At 40.9% G+C, this 25,437-nt stretch overlaps 1 protein-coding gene and 1 non-coding gene across 8 annotated transcripts in view; both read left to right on the top strand.

Moving 5' to 3' along the window:
• AGAP1 (ArfGAP with GTPase domain, ankyrin repeat and PH domain 1) overlaps positions 1-25,437 on the top strand; it is a 757,099-nt gene that overhangs the window by 576,962 nt on the left and 154,700 nt on the right. The window lies entirely within an intron of this gene.
• LOC114813454 lies at positions 19,004-19,141 on the top strand. The gene has a single exon (XR_003761174.1). It is a non-coding gene; the product is annotated as a small nucleolar RNA SNORA7 (small nucleolar RNA).

Genomic DNA, 25,437 nt, shown 5'->3' on the forward strand with positions numbered 1-25,437 from the left:
GGATCTGTAATTGTAATCTATGAAAATCTTACAGCCACCACAGCTGAATAAACCTTCAACTAGCTAGATGTCATTCATTCATTCAGTTATTATTTATTGAGTGCTTACTGTGTGCAGAACACTGTACTGAGCACTTGGGAAAGTACATTACAACAATAAACAGACATATTCCCTGCCCAAAACAACCATGTCCTCAAGATGACATACCTGGTCAATTTGCCAAAACTGTGTTGACCTTTTTCATTCTGTGATCTACCTGGTATGTTCATGCATTGTTATTAATATATTTTAGTGATATTCTTAAGCTCTGCGTATTTGATTACCATCTTTAATATTACTGTACTTAAGCTTTTCTATCTTCTAAGGCACCGAGCTAAGAATTTGAGTAGGTACAAGATAATTAGGTAAAACACAGTCACTAAAACATTGGCCATATGTAGGATTGCTTTGATTCATGTGGAATTTCCCAGTGTAAACTGGTACCTAACTTCAATTTTCTTCTGATATATCATCAGTCTCTAGTGTTGTATTGCAACTGCAAAGCAGCTAATATCATCCATATGTGTGGGTGTCTCAAACTCTACTCAATAGTTACTGTACTACTGTCTCAGAGACTTTTGATGATGCTTGTAGCCTGATCACATCTCCTCCAGGAAGTCTTCCCTGACTAATTTCAAAACTCCCCATCTTCTATCCTCTATTCTGCCACTACAGCATTTCCACACTACCTAAGTACTTAAGTTATCACATTTCCTTTGGCTTTTCTATTCTCTATTACTTCCTCCTATCTGTAATTAATTTTCATGTCTGAAGTGTTCCAATACAGTGTAAACTCCTTGAAAGCAGGGATTATGTCTACTAATTTTGTTGTACTCTCCCAACCAATTAGTACAGTGCTCTGCTTAAAGGCCTGGGAGTCAGAAGGACTTGGGTTATAATCCCAGTTCTGCCACTTGTTTGCTCTGTGACCTTGGGCAAGTCACTTAACTTCTCTGTGCCTCAGTTACCTTATATGTAAAATGAAGATTAAGATTGTGATCCCCATGTGGGACATGAGCTCCCTCAGTATCTACGTGGTAAGCACTTAACAGGTACTATTTTTAAAAATTCCATAGATGCTCAATAAATGCATCATTTTCAAGTATATCCCAGTGAATCAAAAGTTTATTCCAATTTTAGCTTCCAGATCCTCAAGCAAAACAACATAGAATAGGTTAAATGAGATTGGACTAACCTAGTCAATCATTCAAGTCAGTCAGTGGTATTCATTGAGCACTTATGTATGCAGAGCACTGTACTAAGCACTACAATACAAAGGAATTGGTGAACACATTCCCTGCTTCAATCTGATGGTGCTGGAGTTGTGATCAAACAGAGGGCACCTTCAGTTCCTTCTGAGGTAGCCTAAGAACCTTGGTGAATTTCTCAGAACAATTTAATTTACTGAGCAATTGCCAGAGCCTTGGTCTGTTGATAGTACAAATTGCTTTCATAAGGTTTGTGAAAACAATATAGAAGTTTGAGTGTTGCTCTCTCTGTTTTTGCTGTATCTCTCATGCTGCCAGATCATATCTGTTGAATTCTCTTTTGGTTTGAAGAGACAATGCAAGTAAGGTGGTACAGGATTTATCTTGTTCTTCAGCAGTCTTTCAGAAAGATTCTGCTTAGACTCACTTGGGCACTGGAAAGCTGGGAGAAGTCCTGGTTATCTGTCCCCCCCTCTAGACAGTAAGCTCCTTGTGGGCGGGGAATATGTCTTTTACTGTTTTATGGTACTTTCCCAAGCACTTAATAATTATGGTATTTAAGTGCTTACTGTATGTCAGGTACTGTTCTAAGCACTGGAGTAAGTACTCTGGACACAGTAAGTGCTCAGTAAATATGATTGGCTGATTAGTCAGTTTTTTCCCTTTCTTTTCTTGAAAATGGTGATTATGGTGGGCTCTTCAAAGTCCTTTTGCATTTCCTCAGTGCTCCATATGTTAAGGAAGAGCTGACACAGAAGTCTGTGTGTTAACTATTATCCTGATGTGAAGATTTCTGCTGAAATTCCATCAGATCTAAGTGGTCTACCAATTTTCATGGCTCAGATTGTAGAAATTCTTCAGCGTGCAAAGCTAAGGCTTTGCCTTCACATTTTGACCAGTTTGGGCCAGTTTCACAGGACCTCTTCCTTAGTGGTGGATGATGATTATAATGCTTTTCTAGGTATACAAGATTCTCTCTTTGTTAGGGAAGATGGTGGTTCTGTCTGTTCTCTTATGTTGCCATGGCAAAATGAATGCAGTCAGAAATTTTTGTAATGAGTTCAAGTCCTTTGTTTGTTAGTGATCTGCTTATCACTGAATCTTTCCAGTTTGGGTAGCCTAGCACTACTGGTCCATGTTTATTAGTTTGAGGCGAATGTCCCATCACTGTTTTTTTTAATCAACATCATGAGGGTTTACTATGTGCAGATTTGTGTACTGAGCATTTGGGAGAATACAGTACTACAGAGTTAGTAGACATGTTCCCCACCTGCAACAAGCTTCAGTCTAGAGGGGGAGATAGGTGATATAAATAAATAATTTATAATATATAATTTATAGATATGTACTTAAGTGTTGAGAGATTGAGGGAGGGGATAATACCAAATGCCCGGGGATCACAGAAATAAGTGCATAGATGACACGGAAGGGAGAGGCAGCTGGAGAAAAGAGGGCTTAATTGGGGAAGGTGTCTTGGAGGAGAGGTGACCTTAATAAGGCTTTGAAGTGGGGGAGATTGGTGGTCTCCCCACTTTCTACAGGGGCTTTTATGCTTCAGTAGTCAGGAAGGCCCCAATATTTGCTTCAGCAGGCATGAGTGTCTCACTTAACATAGATGAATATTGGTGGGGTATGCTGTTATGGGGGCTACAGAGAGGTAACCTCAGTTCTCCTATAATAATAATTGTGGTATTTGTTAACTACTACATGTCAAGCATCGTTCTGTAAGATAAACCTGTCCCCAACCACATAGGGCTCACATTCTAAGAGAATATAACCCCTAAGACACAGGGATTGCACTTTGGCAAAATCCTATCCTAAGGAAAACTAAACACAGTTTTGCCTTGTTGGGCAACATTTCCTAACTGCATTCTAGTCAAAACATGTAGTTTGATGATGTTCTATGGTAGAATCAAGTATATTGTGTCCTGTGGCTACAGACCACATCTCATTCCTGATGAAGGCTGTAACAATTTGTACAGCACATGTGAAAGCTTCACAGTAGTTACAAAAGCACTCCATCCTATGGAAACTCACAGGTCAACAGAGCAAAACGTGTTATTTGTAGAGCCTATGATTCATTACTTTTTAATAGTCAATGGCTTGAAAGTGACTTACATTTCCTTCTAAAATTACAATATTTATCTTAGCATATTTCATGTATTTCCTTGATGTTGAGTCCTTAAATTCATTATTTCATTTTCTTTAAGAGTTTCAACTATAAGATGAACTTCTAAAAATGTAAAGTAGTACCAGTCAGTAGTTTTTAAAAAATTCAATTACAGCCAGTAGTTTTTAAAAAATAGCAGTAGCTACAGGGAAATAATAATAATAATGTTGGTATTTGTTAAGTGCTTACTATGTGCAGAGCACTGTTCTAAGCGCTGGGGGAGATAAAGGGTAATCAGATTGTCCCACATGAGGCTCACAGTCTTAATCCCCATTTTACAGATGAGGTAACTGAGGCATAGAGAAGTGAAATGACTTGCCCATAGTCACACAGCTGATGTGTGGCAGAGCCAACATTCGAACCCATGACCTCTGACTCCCAATCCTGGGCTCTTTCCACTGAGCCACGCTGCTTTGATAAAAATCTCACCTGGGGCAAGTAAATATATGCTCCAGTAATTAGATATTGCAATAACTTAACATCCCACTATATACATTTGTACACGTCAAAGTGTGTTATAAAGGGTTAGGCTTTTTTATCATCATTGTAACCTTAAATGTTTGTATCTTTTAGGCCAGTAGCCTTAAGGTCTTCACTATAATTTTCTCATCAGGTTACCTAACTGGGAAAGCTATAAAGTAAGTTTCCCATCAGCCCTTCCCCCACTAACCTACTTGTCAACTATTATGATAATAGAAATGAGAGTCAGTTCGAGAGTCTACTATATTATTTGTAGTATCAGGAATCCTGGAAGATAGATAAAGTGAGAGGGAGAGATTAAGGAGCCAGGGAATTTAGACAAAAAACAGATGAGAAAAGATCTTGTAGCAGACAGTTTCCAAGCAGAGAAAGTTGTTCTAATGGGACCCCACTATGGGTCAGATAGGCAGAGGAACACGAGAAGAAATCTTTCTCTATTTCCTAAAGTATTTGGGTGTTTTCAATCCTTTTTATAAATTCTTTGCCTTTTGTGTCCATTATGTCCTTCGTTTTTCCTTGCTTTATTATCTGACATACAAGATTAGTAAGAGAAAGAGATATTAATATTAATTACACAGATGATAAAAATTTTAATATCTTATAAGAAAACAGATGGCTATTTAAAATGACTTTAAAATTCTGCTGTTTTATATTAAGAAGCATGTTTAATAAATTTGATTTTAAAATGCACTTTTAATTGATGCTTTTATAATTCCCAAATTGAGCTTTGTAACTTATAATTATATTTGAAGGAATTAGGATCCACTCCATCATTTTCTTTAAATGGGCACTTTTTACATGAAAACATTTAACATTTCACTTAAATATATTGAAAATCCAAGTCAAGGATAATATTAACACCATGCAGTGCGTATAAGCTTACGGTACCAAAGAATTTCATCAAGAAGCACTGAACTCTGGTTCTTCCCCCACTCTTTGTACTTAGTTATTGAGCTCAGATTTATGTTTATTTTCCTTGCAGAAATGTGTCCCTTTGCACTTACATGTTAGCTAGTAATAATAATAACTGGTATTTCATGTAATTCTTGGATCCTCTAACTAAACAAATGTGGTTTCTGAGCTAAGACCTAGGAGCTACTGTACCAATATCTTCTTAGTCATGTAAAAATTATTTTAACTATTTCTAATCTATAGGTTTACAGTTCACTTTTAAACCATCAACTATCCTGAGTTTCCTCTCCCTTTTATTGTAATGCTGATAAGAGTTCATTGTATCCCAAAAGTAGTGCTCCTGAGAACATTTGAAATGAACCTTAATGTGTCCTATTTTTTCACTTCCATTTGACAACAAACTGTTGAGCACATTCATAGACCTTTTCTAATTGTCTGTATCAGTTTGCGTCTTTGCCTGTTGGAGTGCAGTAGCAGAATTGGAATTTGAGAGGCATGTCAAGACTCAATCAATCAGAGAGCTGTGGCAGGCTCAGGAAGATAAACTTATGTTAGTTCCTCCAGATGAGCTTTGCAAGGCTACACCATACTGTCCTGGCCACCTGTTTTGGAAATGTTATTATTTTGAAATAACATGTCAGGGATTCAGGTTTGGCTTATTAAGTGAGCATCCAACTCTTTTCTGTACCTGAATGCATTCCACAATTACAGTGATGGACTATTAAGGATTATAAAGGACATTTTTTAAAAATTGTATTATTATAGTTTTTGTTAAGCACTTATTAAGTGTCAAGCACTGTTCTAATCTCTGGGGTAGATAAAGGTCAATCAGGTTGTTCACACTCCCTTTCCCACACAGGGCTCACAGTATTAGTAGGAGGGAGAACAGGTGTTGCTGTGTGACCTTGGACAAGTCACTCAACTTCTCGATGCCTCAGTTACCTCATCTGTAAAATGGGAATTAAGACTGTGAACCCCATGTGGGATAGAGACTGTGTCCGAGCAGCTTGTATCTAGCCTGGTGCTTAGAACAGTGTTTGACACATAGTAAGTGCTTAACAAATACCATCATCATCATTATTGTTATTATTATTATGTGGTTAATCTCCATTTCCAGTTGAGAAAACTGAGGCACAGAGAAGTTAAGTGAGTTGGTGAGGGACACGTAGGAAGTAAATGGCAAGGCTGGGATTAGAACCCAGGTCCTCTGACTCCCAGTCCTGTACTCTTTCCTCTAGGCATCATTGCTTCTGAAACCAAATGCTGCTTTTGAAACCAAATCCTTAGAGATCTCAAGTGATTAGAGGAAGCCAATAAAACTGATTGGCCATTGGAAAGAAAAATCAAATTAAAGAGGTTTTCCAGTAATTTTGAAATCCCTTCTTAAGATGTTTCTTTTCCTGCTAAATTTACCAGATAAGTACCACTTGCTACACAAAACTAAATTTTCATACTGTGTTTACCTTGAAAACAAAATCACCTCTATCTGGCCACCTCTGGGAGCCTGCCTTTACCTACCTACACCTGCCTGCCTGAAATACAATATGTTTAAAGGTAGAATTCACCCTAGAAATATTTCACACTAGACTTCTTATTTGAAGAAAGTAGACCCACTATTTTAGTTTAAGGTTTAGATTTTGGAAAAAAAAAGGTCAACTATTTGAATGACCACTTTTTAAATGAGCATGGCCTCACAATGTCTCAGAATGTTTTGACAGTTGGAATAAAAATCTTAACTAAGGAACGGGAGAGAAATTAGCCTTTCTTAGTTTTGTAAGTGATAAACATAAAGCAGTTTTATGTTCCTTCAGATTTGCAGAAAAGACAGCTTCTACCAGCAGTCAAATTAATTCTGGGTGAGTTCTGTGTTTTTTTGTTTTGTTTTGTTTTTAAAGGGACGGGACTAAATCCTTGATGACTGGAAAATTTAAAAGAGAAAAATGATGCAAAATTGGAAAGGCCTTATTGAGAATTGCTACAAACAAAAAATGTTTTTTTCACTAAATATGAAAATATGAATGGAGATGAGGAATATGTGTCTTTGAAACTGTAAAAATTCAGCCTTCTAACACATGTTGCAATTGGGAGTCCATAAAAACAGTTTGTGGAATCCTAAAGAGGAGATGAGTTGAATAAAAATCTCAATGCTTTTGGGTCAAGGCAGGATTATATATGGGCAATATTTCAGAGGTAGTGAATAGGAAAAATTGGACAGAGGAAATTTTGGAAAAGAATTGAAGTTCAGGGTCAAGGTTAACACTGAAGTGGTAAGGAGATGATACTGGAAAGTGTGAAATCTGAGTTGAGAAGTAAAACAGAAAAAATGAACCGTATCAAAGCATAAACCCTGATTTTACTTCCAGTTCAGGGAGAATAGGCTGTCTTTAGTCTGCATAGATTAACAGTGTGTCTCCTGTCTATGCACTAGCCAAAGATGGTAGGATTTGCCAAATTGTTCAGAAGCAGGCTGTAGGTGTGCAGTGCCAGCAATTCTGGGAGTGGTGGTGGGTGCCGACCCATCATCTTCATCATTATCACTAGTACTTACTGAGCATTTATTGTGGGCAGAGCTCTGTACAAAGCAATTGGAAAAGTACAGTATAATAGAGTAGGCAGGCACCTTCCCTGCCCACAGTGAGTTTACAATCTAGAGGGGGAGACAGACAATAGAAATGGATAATTTATACAATGTGGAGATATGGACATGAGTGCTGTGGGGTTGTGCGGGGAGGGTGAACATCAAATGCCCAGACAACACAGAAGGGAGAGGGAGCTGGGGAAAAGAGGGCTTAAATGAGGGAGGCCTTTTGGGGGATATGCAAACTAAATAATGCTTTGAAGGTGAGGAGAGTGGTGGTCTGGCATATATGGAAGTTGAGGGAGTTCCAGGCTAGAGAGAGGATGTGGGGAAGGAGTCAGCAGTGAGATAGTCGAGACTGGGGCAGTGAGTAAACTTACTCACATACTCCTTCCCGCCTGGAACTCCTTCCCTCTTGGCATACAACACACCAAGCAGCATGGCTTATTGGATAGAGTACAGGCCTGGGAGTCACAAGGTTGTGGGTTCTAATCCTGGCTCCTTCACATGTCTGCTATGTGACTTGGGCAAGTCACTTCACTTCTCTGGGCCTCAGTTCCCTCATCTGTAAAATTCAATCGTGTTTATTGAGTGCTTACTGTGTGCAGAGCACTGTACTAAGCACTTAATGGGAATTGAGTCTGCGAGCCCCATTTGGGACGGGAACTGTTTCCAACCCAATTTGCTTGTATCCACACCAGTGCTTAGTACAGTGCCTGGCACACAATAAGTGCTTAACAAATACCACAATTATTATTATTATTATTACCCCTCCTCCAAGAGACCTTCTCCAACTAAGCTTTCATTTCCCCTACTCCTTCTCCCTTCTGCATCTTATGCACTTGGCTCTGTATCAATTAAACATTTGATATTCACCCCATAGCACTTAGGTACGTTTGTAAAATTTATTTTAACTACTCTTTCCCCCTCTAGGACTGTAAGCTCTTTGTGGAAATGTGTCCACCAACTCTGTTGTACTCTCCCAAGCACTTAATACAGTACTCTGTACGTAGTTAAGCTCTCATAAGTGCTGTGTCCACCCTGAGTATATCTACCCCAGCATTTAATACAGTGCCCAGAACATAGTAAGTGTGTAACAAATTCCGTAAACAAGTAAATGAATGAGTACATAAGTAAATGTCATTGATTCTATAGCTCTGCTCTGTTCTGACTGCAGCTCTGACTTTTGCCTCGGCTCTACTCCGCTTCAAGTAACTCTCAAAGTGCCTCAGGATGTAAGGGGTGGCTCAAGGCAGCTGGGCATGGAGGAGTGGGTGGCAGCACCGACTCACTTGCTCAAGTGGAGAGTTAAATGAGTAATGGTGAGAAGGGGCACCAAGAGATCTCACCAGTGCATGCAAGAAAATGGTGGTCACAGTTCTTACCTGAAAACAGCTCTCAATGATTGGAAATGGTGTCCGACACGTTGGAAGACAGTGGTTCGCTTCCTTGGTGTTGGCAGACCAAGGATAGTTATGGTGCACAAATTTCTAATATGCTTGATAAATAATGACTAATGAGGATGAAAATTTTATCTGGGAATAAATGTAGACATCAGAGAAGGGAAATTGAAAAGTTTTGGGTCCCGGGAGTTCAGCCTTGTGTGGCTTAATAAAAAAAATGACAGCAACCACCATCAGTCTGAAATACACAAGAATTTGAGACACACAGAACATGGGAGAAAAACAAGTGCACTCAAAGAGAAAATGAGGCTATTTAAAACTAAGTCGATACCTAGAATATAGGAAACCACATAGAATTCAAGGAGAAGGGAGGAGTAGAGATAGCTTCTGTCCATTTTGTAGAAGAAAGTATTTTCTGTCTGGTGACCAGAGTAACATCTAGCTTCAGATTAGTTATACATGCAGGTCAGAAACAGGAAGAGGGAGTTTGAGAATTATTTTTCAAGACCCTAATGGAAAAATGGAAAATTAAAAGCTAATCTCAGGGCAGACACTATTGAATCTGTCAAGGGGAAGTGCTCTTTTGGACCTCTGCCCCATCAGGCTGGTGGTTTCCTATTTGGCAGTGTTCCACAAGGTGTCAGGGACGGAGACATTATTGGCAAGGGCAGTAGAGTAAAGGACTAAAGGGGTATGAACACCATCAAATTAGGAGGAAGAGCAGTCAAGCTGTGGATTTTATTGGGAACATTCAGAAGGAATAAGGAAGAGAAAGAAGAGGAAAATAATCTATTTGTGAGGAATTGCCGCTGGCAGTATCACCAGCAGAAGAGAGTCTCGAGTTTCAAATCATCCTTGTGGTGGAGGCTGGTAGGTAGTTACTTCTTTTAACCTCCCTCTAGGGGGTGAAAGGCAGCAGTTAGGAGTAAGGATGGGGCTGAAAAAGCCTTTGATGATCAACCAGCAGCAGGAGGTCCATTTTACTGTTCTTTGTGCTTGGCAGCTGCATCCAAAGCTGACCCTACCTCCAGCCCCAGGGGGCTGCGAAGATTCTGCTTGGGGAAAAATGGAAAGAGGCAACATTAGTACCTCGCAGAGCGTGATCAAATTTTTCTTGGAATTAAAAAGTGGTGTCTCTCTGCAAGCCCACTCCTTTTTCTACCCACACTCCTGATTGACCAGTGTTCACATTTGTGTGGAGAAGAAAATAGTGCAAAACCCTTGCAAAACCTGTGAAATCCTAGACCTGGGAAAAAAAATCTCAGAGAATATGTGCCATCGGCATCAAAATTCCAAGAAGAAAGAGCAGGGGGTTTGAGAAAATTGGTTCAGTGGCAAAGGGCTGGAATTTTTCTTATTCTGCCTGGAACTCCCTCCTCCTCATAGCCAACAGATCACCACTCTCCTTCAAAGCCTTACTAAAATAGTATCTGCTGCAAGGAGCCTTCCCTAAACTAATCTCATCTCCCCACCTTATTTTCCTTCCCTCCTGCATTACCTATGCCCTTAAATCCAAACCCCTAAACACCTTAATATTGATTCCACTCCCATCCCAACACAGCATTTTTAAATTTAAACTATTACTCTGTTGCTTTGCCCTACCTGTAATTTACCTTAATGTTTGTGTCCCCACTAGACAAAGTTCCTTGAGGGCAGGGATCCTGCCTACCAACTCTATTATATTCTCCCAAACTCTTGGTATGGTACTCTGCAAACAGTAAGCACTCAATAAATACCATTGATTGATTGACTGAGGCAGATGTCTACCCCAGGTTAGATTTTAGTTTCCTTGTAGCTATTGCTATTTTTTAAACTACTAGCTGTAATGTGAAATTAAAATAGGTCTAGTAGTTTCTCACATTTTTTAAAGTTCATTTTGAAGTTGAAACTCAAAAGAAAATGAAAGGAGTTTAAGGGCTCAAGAAAATCACCCAAATACAATGAATATGAGGGCAGCGATAATGTCTACATCTGTATTGCACTTTCCCAAGCACTTATTATAGTGCTCTGCATACATTGAGTGCTCAATAAATAGGATTGATTCATTCATTCACCAAGGAATAATAGATCTCTAGAGACCTTGTTTTTAAATATTTCAGTACCTGTCTCCCTTGTTATAATATCAACCCAATCAGTGGTATTTATCGAGTGCTTACTATGTGAAGATCACTGTGTTAAGCACTTGGGAGAGAGTACAAAACAACAGAATTAGTGGATACATTCCCTGCCCAAAAGGAACTTACAGTCTAGAGTAAAGTATTAGCTTCTTGTGAGTAGGGATTATGCCTCGTGCTTCCGTTGTACTTTCCCAACCACTAGGTGCTTGACACCAGTAGCCACTCAGGACATACCACTGCTGCTACTACCACTGGTCCAGTCCTGTTCCTAAAGGGAAGTAGTGATTGAATAGATGAATTAGGCAGTGGTTATTTCTTGAACATCTCCATGAATGGAGATTCCCAGGGTTTATTCCTCTACCAGTCAGGCGATTCTTCCAACCCAAATCTCCCCTGTCTTATTTAAGCCAATATTCTCTTATAGACATGAGCAGTCAGTCAATTATTTTTATAGAGCGCTTACTGTGTGCAGAGCATTGTACTAAGTGCTAGGGAGAGTACAATATAACAATATAGCATACACATTGCCTGCCCACTACAAGCTTACAGTCTAGAGCAGTTTAGCATCATCTTCAGATAAACTCTTCAGATGCTTTAAGGCAGTTACTAAATCTCATCTAATGTTTCTTTTTTCTATATCAAACAATCCCCAAACAAGATTGAGCCTTTTCTGCATAGGGACAGGTCTAATTAATCTGCTTACATTGTAATTATCCCAGTGCTTAACTTGGGTGTTCCCTATCTACTAAGTACTTAGTAAGTATTATTTTCTATCACTATAGACAGCACCACCACTCTCTGTAATTTTGACAATATCCTCAACTCATCTGTATCATTCAACCCACACATTCAGTCTGTCATGAAACCCTTTTGTTTCTACCTTCACAACCTCTCTAGAATACACCATTTCCTCTCCACTAAACTGCTACCACAATGATCCAAGACCCCATCATATCCTGCCTTGACTACTGCATCAGCCTCTTCATTGACTTCCCTGCCTTCTATCTCTCTTCACTCCTTTGCAATATTTCACTCTGTTGCCTGGATCATTTTTCTAAAAAAAGTTCAGTCCAAAGGGAGGATGTGGGCAATGAGTCGGCAACAATTTAGATGATATCGAGGTACAGTGAGTAGGATGGCATTAGAGGAGCAAAGTGAACAAGCTGGGTTGACTAGGAATTCATAGAGGTAAGGTAGTCTCTAAGGGAAAGCTGATTGAGTGCTTTAAAGACAATGGTAAGGAGTTTCTGTTTCATGCGGAGATAGATGGGCAACTACTGGAAGTTCTTGAGGAATGGGGAAGAATGGAGAGTCATGGACTAAATTTTGTTTTAGAAAAATGACCTGGGCAACAGGGTGACATAAGGACTGGATTGGGGAGAGATAGAGGCAGGGAGGAGGTCAGCAAGGAGGCTAACACAGTAGTTAAATATACCAATGGATAACGTGATAAAATGAGGACATTCCCTTGTTTTCCCTTTTTTCTTAAAACTATAGCACACTATCTGCCCTCGCCGTTCCCTTAAGACTTTTCTTGCCTTTTATTGGTTTCTGCTGATCTCAAGAAGCATTTGGGCATAATGGATAAAGCACAAGCTTGGGAGACAGAAGAATTTGAGTCGTTACCTCATCTGTAAAATGAGGATTAAGACTGTGACTTAAAACTCACCTCCTCCAAGAGGCCTTCCCAGACTGAGCTCCTCTTCTCCCTCTACTCCCTCTACCACCCCCCCTTTACCTCTCTGCAGCTAAACCCTCTTTTCCCCCTTTCCCTCTGCTCCTCCCCCTCTCCCTTCCCATCCCCACAGCACTGTACTCGTCCGCTCAACTGTATATATTTCCATTACCCTATTTATTTTGTTAATGAATTGTACATTGCCTTGATTCTATTTAGTTGCCATTGTTTTTACGAGATGTTCTTCCCCTTGACTCTATTTATTGCCATTGTTCTCATCTGTCCGTCTCCCCAGATTAGACTGTAAGCCCGTCACACGGCAGGGACTGTCTCTATCTGTTGCCGACTTGTTCATTCCAAGGGCTTAGTACAGTGCTGTGCACATAGTAAGCACTCAATAAATACTATTGAATGAATTAATGTGGGACCTGAACTGTGTCCAACCTGATTACCTTGTTTTTACCCTAACACCTTTTACCATACCTGGCACATAAGCACTTAAATGCCATAAAAAATAAAAAGAGTAACACTGAAGAAAGGTAGGTAGTATGGTGAAGTATTAGAGGAAGAAGACCTCAAGAAATCTCCTAATCCTGGCACGAGACTGCACTTAGGCTCCCCAGCCTGTTTCCTATTTATTACATGTTCTTTTGTGCTAAGGAGTTTTATTTGCTGCTAATCCCATTTACATGTTAGCTGAGGATAATTGTTCAGAGTACTTGATATATGCCTTCCAGCTAACTCTGAAAGGACCACCTTCACTGTCCATGCATAAGAATGCTAATAGTTAATAATTCTAATAGTCACACCAATAATCACAACAGGCATCTGCAGCATAAGGCTAGTACTCTGAATGCTTCAATTTCTATTAACTTGCCTTCTTACCCCTGACCTGAGCTTCTGCTCTCTGCAGTTACTTTCAGGTATGGGTCTGTTGTTAGTGCTAACATTAAGCGACTATTGAGCATCATATTCTTTCTGTCCTAATAGTAGTAGCAGTGGTATTTTGTATTAAGTGCTTACTGTTTACAGAGTCCTGTACTAAGTGACAGGAAGCTTGTCCCTCTAGGTAGAAAGCTTGTTGTGGGCAGGGAAAGTATTATATTGTACTTTCCCAAGCGCGTAGTACAATGTTCTGCACATATTAAGCACTGAGTAAATGTGATTGATTGAAATAATAGGCAGGTGAGAAATTAGACATGGGCCCCTCCCCCTCAGTGGTTCAGGCAAAATGCATGTGCTGTGTAAAACAGATGATCACTTGGCTGGCTCAGAAATAATAACAATAATAATTATGGTATATGTTAACCATTTGTGCTGGGCACATATACTAAGTACTGTAGTAAATACAAGATGATTGGGTTGGGCTCAGTCCTTGACTCATTTTACAGATGAGATAAATGAGGCCCAGAGAAGTGAAGTGACTTGCCCAAGATTACTCAGGAGACAAATGGCATCAGGATTAGAACCCAGGCCCTCTGACTCCCAGGTCCGGGCTCTTTCTATTAGATCACACTGCTTCTCAGTAATTCAGTAACACTGGATGGGTAGTCAGGTCTATTTATTGTGATATTTTGCCCAAATCTGTAAAAAGCATTCTTGAAATTAGCCCCCAGGCAAATGTTAGTAAAAATTGAGCCTTAAAGATAAGATGTTGTCCCCTTCTCCTCTCCTCCACAAGACCTTGACCTCAGCACTTCCGTATCAGGCAGCATCTGGAGCCTCAGCCCAGATTCATTCATTCATTCAGTGGTATTTATTGAGCGCTTATTGTGTGCAGAGCACTCTAAAATAGAACAATAAACAGACACATTCCCTGCCCTTAACGAGTTTACAGTCTAAGGGACCCCACATCAGGGATGTCAGAACTGGCAGGCAGCAGTATGGGAGCCTGGAGGGGAGGGAGCGGGGAAGCAGTGATTGATCATATGGATTCCAGGGCTATTCTTTAAAGGCTCTGGAAGATTCCCAACCCCACTGCACTTAGGTACGATCTTTAAATTGTATAAGTTACTTATTCATATTAAAGTCTCCCCCTCTAGACTGTAAACTCTTGGGCAGGGAACATGTCTGCTAATTCTGTTGTATTGTTCTCTCCCAAGCACTTAGTACAAGGCTCTGCGTGTAATAATAATAATGGTATTTAACTGTTTGCTATGTACCAAGAACTGTTCTAAGCGCTGGGGTAGATACAAGGTAATCAGGTTGTCCCACGAGGGGCTCACAGTCTTAATCCCCATTTTACAGATGAGGTAACTGAGACACAGAGAAGTTAACTGACATGCCCAAATTCAAACATCTTACAAGTGGCGGAGCGGGATTAGAATCCACGACCTCTGACTCCCAAGCCCCGGATCTTTCCACTAAGCCACGGATTGATACACAGATGTGGGGACAGCTCTCTGACTGCTCCATCTCACCCCCTAATACTATTGAACCCTGTAATGAGGAATTGCATTTCAAAGCTGACCAGCTATAGGAATCAGAAGAGGAAATGTTGACTCTGATGTTTCATTCATTCATTCAATAGTATTTATTGAGCGCTTACTATGTGCAGAGCACTGTACTAAGTGCTTGGAATAAACAAGTCAGCAACAGATAAAGACAGTCCCTGCCGTTTGACGGGCTTACAGTCTAATGGGGGAGACAGGCAGACAAGAGCAATGGCAATAAATAGAGTCAAGGGTAAGAACATCTCATAAAAACAATGGCAACTAAATAGAATCATTTTTCAACCTACCCCTAGATTTGCCCAAGCAAACCCAGCCATTATTTCCTCATAATATTAAAAGTAACTGTTCCTGTAACCCTAAAGAAATTTCACATTTTTTAATAGAACCAAATTAACTGTTTCTTCCCAGGATTGCTTCAGAATACTGTCACTTCCCTACATCAGACTTTCAAGAGAATATCACAGAGTAATAACGCCAGGGTCATTGCTATTCAGGAAACACCAATACTTTGCCACTTTCCTTATTCTAAAATTATCAGCTGGCAAAGATATCTCTAGAAAGAAAGAAAACTATGGTGTCTTTGTAGCTCAAACAATGGACACTTGACAGATACTTAAAAGCTGTTAAAACATGTTTGATTTTCCATGTTAGTAATAGTTTGTCAGAAGTGAAGGGTCTGGTTGTAACAACCTCTCATATGTCAAGATTCCACTGATTTCCATGAACCTTAGTGCCGTCTTTTTTTTTTTTTAACAATTTTGATAGTTTGATAGATAAATGTTTAAATCATTCATTTAGAGTAAATGATGCTCTAACACTACTCTCCTCTTTCCTCTTCTTAGATACTGGGCTCTATTGTAATTTTTACCCTTGATGGAGGTGTGGAGAAAGTTTACCTTCACATTAAAATCTCTGTAAAACTTCTGCTGGAGTCATTAGTCATTAACAGCATGTTAGTGAAATTCATAAGCAGCAGGAGAGATGGATGCACTCACAGCAGTAGCTGTGAATAAAGTCAGCTCTTTCTGTTTCCTAAGATATTTCTGGTGTGGGGAGTTGGGATACTTTATATGCTTACCATTTAACCAAAATGTGTGCAGTGCACTGTGCAAGGATCGTGCACCGCTTTAATATGTCTGTGTGGACACTGGCTATATTTATGGGTGTAAATATTTAAGTATTCTTACACCTTCATATCAACGTATCTGTTGGAAGAAAATCCTCACCAGTTTGTGTGTTAAACAAAGCAGTGCTTGATATTTCTGTTCTTTCAAGTTTAATCAATGACCTGCTCCAATTAAAATTGGGAAATTAATTGTGACATCCAGCCCACTTAGTACAGCCTGGCCATCTTTCCAGTCTAGATCACAGAGCTGTGGGTGCAAGGTCATCATGTATATGTTACTTCTGGATTCCTACACTTCAAAGCTTCCTCATCTTGTGTACAGTTCAAGAAGTGAAGGAGATCTGTTTGCTGAACCTGATCCAGTCCCTCTTCACAACCTGGCAATTGTTAGGGCACAGGTGTGGCAGAAAGGAAGGGTATTTCCTGTGGATTGAAGAGCCAGTCCTTTCAAGTTTCTAGCCCCTTCATTTGATGCAACTGATACCATCAGGGAACTGAGTGATTGTTTTGTGTGACCCACAACCAAGGCCAATAACTTTCAAAGAAGTATCCAATTTCATAATCTTTGGGCTAGGGCAAGATACAACCAGATTTCCAGTGTACTTAAGAGCAGTCAAATTGTATTGGCGAATTCAGAAATTTGAAAATATCATTAGGCCCTTCTCAAAGGCTAAATCCCTGAAGTAGCAAAAAATAAATGTTGTACCACCCCTGATTTGGGGTTCTGTGTCAAAGAAGTTGTTGTTTGGGTCGTTTGTTTTTGTTTTTTTAAAAATTTGCATGGTACAGGGGATTATAACAGAAGTATAAATGTGGTAGTCAGCAGGAATCCAAGCTTTAAAAGAAAACATAATTGAAATATTATTGAATCTTTACCAGTATGTAGTATTTTTCTCCAGAGGACTCAAAACCCTTCATAAACAGAAGCTTGTTCCTTGAATCAGTCTCTCTGAGAAACTGGTAAAATTTATATCCAGGTACTTGTCCTGCCCCAACGAGACAACAGCATCTGCTTCCTCACGATATTCCTACTGCCATTCTCTTCTCTCTCCAGCCCATCCTTCACTCCACTGCTTGGGCCATTTTTCTAAAATGCCATTCTGTGCACTTCATCCCACTCCTCAGAAACCTTCAAGGGATTGCCCTACTTCTCTTCTCATCAAATAGAAACTTCTGATCATGAGTTTTAAGGCAGTCAGTTAGCTCTCTTCCCCACTACCTATCCTCTCTCTCCTCCTACTACACCTGAGCTCACACACTTCATTCCCCTCAAGCTAACCTATATGCTGTGCCTTGTTCTCGTATTCCCCATTGCCAAACTCGTACTCACATGCTCCCTCCTGTTTGGAACTCCCCTTCCCTTCCACATCTGGTAGACCACTGCTTTCCCCATCTTAGTTCTTGTGAAATTTTCCAGGAAGCCTTCCCTGATTAATCACTCATCTCCCAATCTCAAATCCTTCCTAACTACATCTTCAGCCTTTCCAAGTCACCTAAGCATTTAGATTCTCACTCTCCCAGCTCCGTCCAGCATATCACTTATATATATGTATATATATACATATATAGTTTTATACTTTTATTTCTTCCTGTTGTCAGGGTATTTTCATATTTGTCTCCACTGCTAGATTGTAAGCCCCTTGAGGGCAGGGGTCGTGTCCACTAATTCAGTTGTGCTCGCCCAAGTGCTTACTTGGAGAAGCAGTGTGGCTTAGTGGATATACCACAGGTTTGGGAGTCAGAAGGACCTGGAATGAAATCCTTGCTCTTCCACATGTCTGTTGCGTGACCTTGATTAAATCACTAAACTTCTCTGGGCCTCACTTACCTCGTCTGTAAAATGGGGATTAAGACTGTGAGTCCCATATGATGAAGAGACTTTGTCCAACCTGATTAACTTGTATCTACCACAGTGCTTAGAACAGTGCTTGACACACAGTAATAGCTTAACAAGTACCATAATTTTTATTAATTATGATCTATAAATACTATTGCTATATACATGACATTCGTAACATACGTACATGTTATAGAGTTAACTTACAAAATGGGTCAGGGCATGAGCTGTCTGATGCTCTTCAAGTCATGGAGATATTCTGTTCCAATACCTTGGACTGCACCCTTTCTCCTTACCCACTGTCTCTCCATATGTACTTACTGGGCACTGAGGAAACAGGCAAGAGCGTGGAAGAATCAACACAAATGATTACCTACCATGTGCTGCCAGACCTACTCTGGCTTCTGGCCTGCTTATAGTAGGACACTATCTTTCTCCTGTTAGCCTCTGGTGCCTGAACAATGCTCACCCCAAATGACAAGGGGTTAAGAAAAGCAGCACTATTTTATATCATGTGCATTGCACTGTAAGTTTCTTGAGGGCAGGGGTCTTATCTACCATATTGTATCATACCCAGTAAGCACTCAGTAAATATCACTGATTGATTGATGGCATAATATGCAAGGGAGTCTGTTTTTCAATCCCACCCGTGGTTCTAACTTGACCATCAGCAGCATCAACATGGAACCAAAGGACAACTCTAAATATCGTCATATTTGCATCTGTGGTTCCAGTGTTTCATCTTTTCTACCACCTGCTTTTTTTGCATGCAGTCAGTTGCTCCATACTACCCATTCTGCATAGAACAGGATGGCAGAATCAGGGAATGTTTTTTCAAAATGGGGTATGTGTCTGGATACAGCCCACCACTTTATCAGAAGAAACTCTGTGTGCATGAGTGTGTGTGCACATGCCCTGCATCTGACACAGGGTAATAATTATGGTATATGTTAAGCACTTACTATATGCCAATATTACAGTAAGCACTGGGTTAGATGCAAGATCCCCCTCTCAGGATGGCGCCTGGAGAGTTTCCAGTACTCCACCAGTCTTGGCTGCAGGAGGGAGAGTCAAGCAGAAGTATACCCATTCCATTCCTAGCTTGGCCAATGGCTAGTGAATAGAAGGCAATCTGCTACCAGTCAAAACTCACCTGTGCTGGGCAGCAGTGGCACAGGGAAAATTCGAGAATGGAGACTCACGTTTACTGTGTGAAAGAGGGCAAATAATAATAATTATGATATTTATTATTAATAATAATAATGTTGGTATTTGTTAAGCGCTTACTATGCGCCAAGCACTGTTCTAAGCTCTGGGGTAGACACAGGGAAATCAGGTTGTCCCACATGGGGCTCACAGTCTTAATCTTCATTTTACAGATGAGGTAACTGAGGCACCAAGAAGTTAAGTGACTTGCCCAAAGTCACACAGCTGACAAGCGGCCGAGCTGGGATTCGAACTCATGACCTCTGACTCCAAAGCCTGTGCTCTTTCCACTGAGCCACGCTGATATTTGTTATGTGCTTACTATGTGCCAAGCACTGTACTAAGTACTAAGCACTAAGCACTAAGTACTAAGCACTGGGGTGGATACGATCAAATCAGGTTGGACACAGTTCCTGTCCCACATGGGGCTTGCAGTCTCAATCCCCATTTTACAGATGAGGTAACTGAGGCCCAGAGAAGTGAAATGACTCACCCAAGATCACATAGCAGACAGGTGGTGGAACCAGGATTAGAACCCATGACGTTCTGACTCCCAGGCCCGAACTCTATCCACTATGCCATACTGCTTCTCCTAATAACTTGTTAAGTGCTTACTATGTGCCAAGCACTGTTCTAAGCAGTGAGGTAGATTCAAGTAAGATTGGACAAAGTCCCTGTCCCACAAAGGGCTCACACTCTTATCCCCATTTGTCAGATGTGATAATTGAGGCCCAGAGAAGTGAAGTGACTTGCCCAAGGTCACACAGCAGATGTGGTGTAGCTGAGATTAGAACCCATGACCTTTTGACTTCCAGTCCCATGCTCTATCCAGTAAGCCACGCTGCTTTAAGCTTGGTAAACCACTTCCATATTTTGACCAAGAATACTCTATGGATCCACTACCAGAACGATGGCAGATGGAGGTTTGGCATTCTGAGAGAGATGTGTCCATGGAGTCACAATGGGTCAGAGATGACTCAACAGCATAAGACAAGACATGATACAAATTAATCAGGCTGGACATAGTCTATCTTCCACATGGGATTTATAGTCTAAGTAGGAGGGGGGATTTAATCTCCATTTTACAGACAAGGTACAGAGAAATGAAGTGGCTTGCCCAAGGCCACACAGTAGATAAGTGGTGAAGTCAGAGTTAGAATCCAGGTCCTCTGACTCGCAGGCCCATGCTCTTTCCCTTAGGCCTGTCTGTTTCCCTGATTAAAATGGAAAAACGTAATAAACCCAGCATTGTAGGATCAACGGTATTTATAGAATCCTAACTGTGTGTAGAGCAATGTACTAAGTATTTAGGACATTTTAATAGAGTACCATTTAATAGAGTTGGTAGACATGATCCCTGACCACAAGGAGTTTACAGTATAGAAGGGAAGATAGATATTAAAATAAATTACAGGTAGGCTGGGGCTGAACATGTATTGATATCAAGTGCTTAAAGGTTACAGATCCAAGCATAAAGGCAATGGGGAGGGAGAAGGCCTCCTGGAGGAGATATGATTTTAGAAGGGTTTTGAACGTAGGGAGATTTAAGGTCTGTGGGATATGAAGGGAGAGGGAGGGTGTGAGCAAGAGGTCTACAAGATAGAAGATATGAAGGGAGAGGGTGGGTGTGAGCAAGAGGTCTATAAGATAGAAGATAAGAAGAAGCATGACCAGTAAGAAGAGTCCAGGCCTCAGTCAGAGGACCTGGATTCTAATCAATGCTCCGTTACTTGTCTGTCATGTGACCTTGGGCAACTCACTTAACTTCTCTGTGCCTCAGTTACCTCATCTGTAAAATGGGGATTAAGACTTTGGGCCCCGCATGAGATATGGACTGCGTCCAACCCGATTAGCTTGTATCTACCCCAGCACATAGTACAGTGCCTGGCACATAGTAAGTGCTCAACAAATACCATTAAAAATAGTAGATAAAATCAAGGTACAGAGATTAGTTTGGCAATCTAGAAGCAAAGTATGTGGGTTGATTGAGTTGTAGTAGAGAATTAGCAAGGTGAGGGAGGAGGAGGTGAGCTGATTGAGTGCCTTGAACTCTGTGGTAGAGTTGTTGTGAAGGTAAGCATGATGTCATGAAGGATAGATGAGCGTATGTATGTTCACAAAAATATATTTCAGATAGTTTATGTTTATCTTGCAATTATCTTTGGAACCCATAGTTCCCTAACGTGTTAGAACTTGTGTGATTTCTACCTCATAGTAAAACTGCACAGTTGACATCTCTCTCTACTTCCCTTTCTTTGGACTCTAGACATATATTACCTTTGTGTTCCTGGCACAAAGCAATTAGCTGCCTGTTTGTTATAAGTTGATCAACCTTAATTGTTAACATGTTCCTTGACTTTATTATAATATCAAGGAGTTCTTATTTAACTCCTGTCGACTGATAATTGAAGTCTCACATCCTCTCCACAGGACAAATCTTATTTATTTATTTCTAACGGATTTGGAGTCTACTTCTGTGATGAAAATAGTCTTACTTTATAAATTGATAATATTGTACTATCCCTGCGGCCCACCCTATGGGAATATGAGTGTACGTTAGATTCTGGTGCACATTTGCTCATAAATTAAACATTTCTCAAGAGTTTTTATTGTAATGGTATTTTGCTAAAATGTAATGTATAGCTTTATATAGTCATATGTAGTACTGACAAATGGATTCTTGAGAGCTTTTTTTAATTGAAATTACCTTTTGTGATATTTTGTATTAATAGGAAATATGGGGATACAAAGCTGAAGGAGAAGGAAAACAGATGCAGCAACCTCTAGAGTTGAGAAGCAGCATGGCCTAGTGGATAGAGCACAGGCCTGGGAATCAGTAAGACCTGAGTTCTAATGCTGGCTCCCCCACTTGTCTGCTGTGTGACCTTGGGCAAGTCACTTCATTTCTTTCTGCCTCAGTTACTTCATCTGTAAAATGGGGATTGTGACTGTCAGCCCCGTGTGGGACAGGGACTTTGTCCAACGTGATTTGCTTGTAGTAAGCATTTAATGAAATGTAGTCTTTCCATTTCTAAGCTGATTCTATTGACAGTGAGATTCCACCCATAACATATGAGGGTGGAAAGGCTAATTCATTCATTCAATAGTATTTATTGAGCGCTTACTATGTGCAGAGCACTGTACTAAGCGCTTGGGATGAACAAGTCGGCAAAAGATAGAGACAGTCCCTGCCGTTTGACGGGCTTACAGTCTAATCAGGGGAGACGGACAGACAAGAACAATGGCAATAAACATAGTCAAGGGGAAGAACATCTCGTAAAAACAATGGCAACTAAATAGAATCAAGGCGATGTACAATTCATTAGCAAAATAAATAGGGTAACGAAAATATATACAGTTGAGCGGACGAGTACAGTGCTGTGGGGATGGGAAGGGAGAGGTGGAGGAGAAGAGGGAAAAGGGGAAAATGAGGGTTTAGCTGCGGAGAGGTAAAGGGGGGATGGCAGAGGGAGAAGAGGAGCTCAGTCTGGGAAGGCCTCTTGGAGGAGGTGAGTTTTAAGTAGGGTTTTGAAGAGGGAAAGAGAATCAGTTTGGCAGAGGTGAGGAGGGAGGGTGTTCCAGGACCGCGGGAGGACGTGACCCAGGGGTTGACGGCGGGATAGGCGAGACCGAGGGACGGTGAGGAGGTGGGCGGCAGAGGAGCGGAGCGTGCGGGGTGGGCGGTAGAAAGAGAAAGGAGGAGAGGTAGGAAGGGGCAAGGTGATGGAGAGCCTTGAAGCCTAGAGTGAGGAAAGGCTAATGTGTAACTGACACTGTCTTTCATGCTGTATGCACATAAAGGTAGTTCCTTACTGCTCAGTTGTATTTTCCTCACTCAGGGTCTCTCTCATCACAATCATTATTATCATCATTCTTATTCTTGTTATTATTATTAGTAGGAGTATGAGTATGGGACCAACCTGCTTATGATCTGGAGGAATGGGAAGATGCCAAGTGGAGAGAAGGAAATGGGGCTTGTAAATCCATTAGAAGGAAATCCTGTGGGAAACAGCATAGTACCAAGCCATCACCAGGTTTTCCAAATGATTTCTCATCCAGGCAATCACTGATCAGTCAATCAGTGGTATTTACTGAGTGCTTACTTTGTGCAGAACAATGTACTAAGTGTTTGGGACAGTATAATTCAACAGAGGTGATAGATGCAATCCTTGCCCACAAGGAGCTTACAGTCCACAGCGGGAGACAGACATTAAAAGAAATTATGGACAAGGGAAATAGTAGAGTGTAAAGATATGTGCGTAAGTGGGGCTCAGATGAGTATCAAAAGTAAGTGGTACACAATCCAGTGCTTAATCAATGCATAGTCACAACATTTGGTGTTATAAAGTAAATTGTTGAGGTTCCAAACCAGGAGCATGGTGACTGCTTTTTGTGAGAAACTACTGATATGTAATGTAAAAATGAGTATATGTGTGTGTGTGTTGTGTGTGTGAATGTATGCACATGTGTTTCCTATCATGACCATAGAATTCAATATAATCATCCTGAGCCTTTATAAATGTTATTCTATCTTTGGCAGTCTATGTACAAATGAACTGTAGTCTTTCCATTTCTAAGCTGATTCTATTGACAGTGAGATTCCACCCACAACATATGAGGATGGAAAGGCTAATGTGTAACTGACACTGTCTTTCATGCTGTATGCACATAAAGGTAGTTCCTTACTGCTCAGATGTATTTTCCTCACTCAGGGTCTCTCTCATTTTTTAAAGCTGCCACTTGGTATTGTGTTCTTTGCATAGCCTTCACTAAAGAAGAACTGCTCATCAGACAAATGATCTCCTTTGGTGGTTTTCCAATAGTCCACTGCTATATTGCATCCATTGACATCATTTGTACCCCCTAGAGAATCATTTGTTCTTTTTCTTTTTTTCATGGTATTCGCTAAGGGCCTACTATGTGCCAGGCACTGTACTAAGCACTAGGATAGGTACAAGATACTCAGGATAGACATAGTCTTAATCCCCAATTTTACAGATGAGGTAACCGAGGCCCAGAGAAATGAAGTGACTTGCCCAAGGTCACACAGCAGTCAAGTGGTGGAATCAGAATTAGAACCCAGGTCCTTCTTACTCCTAGGCCCATGCTCTATCCTCTAGGCTTCATTGCATCTCCTAGGCCATAAATGCTTCTCATATTCTGCCTTTCTTTTAGTTTCTACATAGCAACTGCGTATGTATCCTGATTTTGCCTGTATCCTGTTTTTGCCTATTCTCCCGTCATTCTTCCACCCAGCAAAGCTTTTTGCCGTGAATATTGTTTTAGTTCTGGTAAGATGAATGCATTCGTGGTCCATGTTGTTTATTACTCTTAATATTATTTATATTGATTTCTGTCTTTCCCCGATAGTTGTATTCATTCATTCATTCAATAGTATTTATTGAGCGCTTACTATGTGCAGAACACTGTACTAAGGGCTTGGGATGAACAAGTCGGCAACAGATAGAGACAGTCCCTGCCGTTTGACGGGCTTACAGTCTAATCTGGGGAGATGGACAGATGAGAACAATGGCAATAAATAGAGTCAAGGGGAAGAACATCTCGTAGAAACAATGGCAACTAAATAGAATCAAGGCAATGTACAATTCATTAACAAAATAAATAGGGTAATGGAAATATATACAGTTGAGCGGACGAGTACAGTGCTGTGGGGATGAGAAGGGAGACGTGGAGGAGCAGAGGGAAAGGGGGAAAAGAGGGTTTAGCTGCGGAGAAGTAAAGGGGGGGTGGTAGAGGGTGTAGAGGGAGAAGAGGAGCTCAGTCTGGGAAAGCCTCTTGGAGGAGGTGAGTTTTAAGTAGGGTTTTGAAGAGGGGAAGAGAATCAGTTTGGCGGAGGTGAGGAGGGAGGGCGTTGCAGGACCGCGGGAGGACGTGGCCCAGGGGTCGACGGCGGGATAGGCGAGACCGAGGGACAGGTGAGGAGGTGGGTGGCAGAGGAGCGGAGCGTGCGGGGTGGGCGGTAGAAAGAGAGAAGGGAGGAGAGGTAGGAAGGGGCAAGGTGATGTAGAGCCTTGAAGCCTAGAGTGAGGAGTTTTTGTTTGGAGCGGAGGTTGATAGGCAACCACTGGAGTTGTTTAAGAAGGGGAGTGACATGCCCAGATCGTTTCTGCAGGAAGATGAGCCGGGCAGCGGAGTGAAGAATAGACTGGAGCGGGGGGAGATAGGAGGAAGGGTTATGGGCAGGGAACAGATTTTCCAACCCTGTTAGGTTG

Source organism: Ornithorhynchus anatinus, chromosome 7 (genome assembly GCF_004115215.2).
Source record: "Ornithorhynchus anatinus isolate Pmale09 chromosome 7, mOrnAna1.pri.v4, whole genome shotgun sequence".
In the NCBI taxonomy this organism is placed as follows: Eukaryota; Metazoa; Chordata; class Mammalia; order Monotremata; family Ornithorhynchidae; genus Ornithorhynchus; species Ornithorhynchus anatinus.